Source organism: Papilio polytes, unplaced genomic scaffold (genome assembly GCF_000836215.1).
Source record: "Papilio polytes unplaced genomic scaffold, Ppol_1.0 DF824303.1, whole genome shotgun sequence".
Lineage (NCBI taxonomy): Eukaryota > Metazoa > Arthropoda > Insecta > Lepidoptera > Papilionidae > Papilio > Papilio polytes.
The window spans coordinates 2,126,815-2,131,181 of NW_013524901.1; the positions used below are offsets into that span (position 1 = coordinate 2,126,815).

A 4,367-nucleotide genomic window follows, 5' to 3' on the forward strand; every position below is an offset into this window, starting at 1 on the left:
CACTTCACGCCTGTTTTCTGTGTGGTCGTGGTATTGCACCGGGCGAGCCGGCCCATTCGTGCGAAGATGTTAAAGCGGGCTCTACCACTGATGACTGCTTCTTTTGTAGTTCCATTAACTTTAACAACAGAAGGAAGTTCAAAAGCAAATTACGTGTAACATGTGCACATTGTAATAAAAAATCTGGAAAGGCGAAAATCGCTTGCACAAAACACATTAAAAGTGATAACCCATACAAGATTTCATTACAGGTCTCCGGAGTCGCATAATACGAAATGCAAAGCAATTTAGGCTCTACAGACCGGATTAAAGTGAGAGGAGATGTCTGATATTTCGCTGAATTGTACAAAAGTTTTTGGCGAAGTTCACAGACTGGTGGCGGTTTAACAAAACTGTCAGGAATGGTAACTTTAAATAGGTACCTATGAAACTTGCGTCAGTCGAAATATTGTTGAAAGTTTTAATATAGAAAGCGGGATTTGTGAGTTAAATTATGTACATTTATCTTCATTAGCTCTCAAACTTCGGATGCTTTCTTATCTTAAAGTGACTTTTTGTCCCGTGAATCGTAAAGCTAACTGTCGCCTATGTTTTTTTAAACATTTTCGATATAAACTGTATGATTAGATTATTTTATAAAATTTATGATACTTTTTGACTGTCTTGTCAATTAAATATATACTGGCCTTAATTTTCTAGTTATTTTTTATCAAATTTAGGCACAAACGTGTTAGTGACATGTTAAAAAAAGTTTTTAAAACTCCCTAGTAACACGAGCCGAATACAGATGGTGCTGTATTATTCACGAAGCCTTCCCCCAACCGACGCTAATGCCGATTTCACTCACAACTGAGCGGGAACCAGCAACCCTACGTAGGGGGAACTTGTTCAAGATACAAAAGTACTAATGTGAACAAATTCGTTATGTACTGCACCGTACTCTGTACTTAACCCTTTTAATCTCTATTGACTTGAAAGAATTATGTGTTAAACAAACAAGTTAACAAGCATGAATATAAAGACAAAAATGTTTCGCTGCTTGAAGAAAATACGCCTTTATGTAGACCAAAATAATATGACCTTGCCTTTGAAAAAATATTAACTTCGCATTCTTGTCTCAAACGCTCGTTTCTTTCTTCCATTATTGTTTAAAAAAGGAAATGGATATCATTTCCGTTTTCTTTTTTCATACAGTTGTTTAAGCAGTAAAAACCTATGGTAATAAATTGAAGATGAACTTTTACGGCGAACGTCGGATATATTCAATCTTTTACAGATAAATAAATAAAAATGTAAGGGAAGTTTAGTTGAACATTAGGGGGTCAAAAACCCCGGATCAATATGCGAGTGCATACCGTCCCTGCTTAGGGCACCGCAATGCCTACGTGCAAGGGTCTGCCATGACTCACAAGGGGTGGCTCCCACCCTACCGCGTTTGGTCGATACTGCCCTTTTGTTTTCGCACTCGCGCTCTCTTGTGTACGCGATTTCGGTATACTCTTTAAAAGTCCGACACTCTATACTGAATCGTCTGCGTTGAAGCCACTAAAGTTTTATACAATTGTTAATTAAAAATGTTCATTACAAATACTTTAAAACAATAAACTTGAATGGGCAAATTAAATGTGCAATCTATACTATTATAGTAAAGCACACACACAACACACACTTCTTTGTTGCCTAAGATGTCAGCAATTATAGCATATATTTCTATAATTCTTTTTTTTAATAAATAGCTCTACACTTGCGTCACGCTTTGGGCTATATATTTTAACGCCATTAAACTTAGAGGGTAAATATTTTGGATAAAAACCCTAATGTGGGAAAGAGACCGTAAGTTGCTGCCAACATCAAGGAAGCAAGGTTGTCATCATGTTTTGTCAAAATGACAAATGTAAACAACAAAATAAAATTTTCATAATTTTATGCGCATGAAGTCGCACGGGAACAGTTAGTATCAAATAAAGCCAATTTTATTTACATCATTCATAAGCAATATTTAAATCGATTGTTTTTCTTAGTTCCATATGCTTTTTTTAACTTTAATTGTGTAAAGAAACCAATAAAAAGCAACTTTAAAATATTTCTTTGTACTGAAAATCATGTAGTTATCGTATTTTTTATAGTTGAGGTAACAGAGACCTTGAAAGGTCAGACCACGCAACACAATGGAGGGAAAACGCAGAAATAGATTGTAATCTACCGTTACTCAATAAAAACAACGAAAGCTTAGTTCACGCACCCAATAACTACGCAAAATAAAACTATTTCCTTCATAATAAGCATAATTTTATGAATATACCAAGTATTAGAGAAATTCTACACGCGACATGACTTTATCGCTGCCACAGAAAAAACTGAGATACCTTTTATAAATTTTTAAGGGCGATTGCAATAAAAGTATTAAAAATAAACTTTTATAATCTTAAATCAAGCTTCATGAAAAAGATACAGTTTTAAAAAAACTAAAAACGTGTATCATCGGATCATATTACCAAGAGGCGTACAGCCAGTTACGGGGTGTAATGTAACATGTTACACGAGCATTAATGCAATCAGTACGTAGTGTTGCTGAGAAACATGCGAGCAAGAAGCTGGAAGCTTGTTACACCTCGTAACGTCGTTACGCACCTTAAGATATGAAGTCTCTACCAACCTTAGAAAGATAATTTGGTAAACAATGCAAACATAGAACTCTAATAAATATTTAATCGTATACAAACTTGTTACTATTGATGAATATTCATTGATGTATTTATGATAAAACGTTTTCCGAGAAATCTTCCAACTTTAGAACATAACTTGGATATAGTCCGCAGATGTTTACGGTGCCACCTGAGCCCACCTGCCTTTGCCCTTTTCGAAATAACCGTCGTATATTATTCAAGGGTCCGAATTGGATTATTGTCTTCTCATTCTTAGAAAAACATACTAAAATTGCAAAAGCTTGCTCGATATTACTTTATATCTATTAGTAAAAATAAAATCAAAATAACATAGTAAAAAAACTACGAAAAGCATTATGGAGGGATTGAGGTGGTAGTTGTGCCGGTCTAAATAGAAATCTCTTTCTACCTACCCCTCTGGCGCGAATCGCATAATTGGTAAATAATTTGTGATAAGTAATGTTGTAAATCTGTTATATTAAGTTAAATTTTATTTTTAAAGCTAAATAATTTTATTTTACAACCCAATCAATTTAAAGTAACTTATGTATACAACCATACTTCTTTAATAAATCTAAAAACGGAAAGATTTATTAAAATGTGACCCTTGAGGATTGTCTTACAACTTAAGTAATACTTGGAAACAGTTTTAAGCACACGCGCTTATTGCTCGAGTAAAAGACTCCAACGCGAGCTAACTTTAATGACTTAAATAAAAATGTTATGCATTTTTTTAAAAGAATCCGAGAAACAAAATGTGTGTTAAATGATCGAAGATATTTTAGTAAAATCAAATATTCTAATAATTACTATTACCGATAAAGACTTAAATACATTTCTTTCGACATTTCATTAACTTTTACGAAAATTCATAGAATTATCAAAAACTAATAATCATCAAATCATAACACAAAACAGTTTGAAGATCTGAAATAAATTACCTAGAGAAAGCATTTAGAAAGCAACTAGTTACATTTATATGAAACATACTGTATCTTATCGAGACTTTTAAAACTATTAAAAGTAAATTAAATAAATAAAACTCACATTACAGATGTATCAAACACTATTGGTCCAAAATACCCAGGTGAGTGTAAAATTGACAGAATGCTGTTTAAATTCCGAACACATTCAACACATCCGGACTGTCGTAAGAAAATACGTTAAAACACAAACACAACACAATACACACTGTATAATTCTATATTAACCACTAGATCAAACCACAATAAGTATCCATCACTTGTAAAGTTTGAAGAAAACAAAAAAATAAAGTTGTTGATATTAGAAACGAGTCGCGGAATTCGTTGGAACTTGTTAGAGACAAACGAACATGCTTCCCCGTCGACGTGCAGCGGGCGACTGGCGGGCGTGCGCGGGGGCGGAGGAGCGGCAGCCGGACCGGCTACCGGTTCAGCGGAAGATCCTAAGTCAATTTTTAAACATTTCGCTTTGTGAATATTTTATTAAAACGTCAGTCCTACATCATAAATATAATTTTAATTATTTATTTCTAACAAAAAAATCAAATATTACATTTAAAAATACCGGCCAGATTTGAAACAGCGCGCATTTAGCGTTCTTTAATTCTATTAACAGGATTTTTTGCAACAGAAACGTTTGTATGCAAATTCTCGTGTGTACTACGCGTTCGTGCTTACTACGTATAATATTGCTGACACAGCATTCTTAGTTAAATCT

At 33.9% G+C, this 4,367-nt stretch overlaps 1 protein-coding gene across 6 annotated transcripts in view; it reads right to left on the minus strand.

The window, feature by feature from the left end:
* Window positions 1-4,020, minus strand: part of LOC106101242 (protocadherin-like wing polarity protein stan) — a 99,442-nt gene extending 95,422 nt beyond the window's left edge. For 5 of the 6 annotated variants that reach the window (XR_001225497.1, XM_013280408.1, XM_013280413.1 and 2 more), the window contains exon 1: window positions 3,714-4,020. The gene's annotated coding sequence lies outside the window, so the exon portion shown is untranslated. The remainder of the gene's footprint in view (window positions 1-3,713) is intronic. The other variant, XM_013280422.1, reaches the window with a different exon arrangement.
* Between the last annotated feature and the right edge of the window lie 347 nt (window positions 4,021-4,367).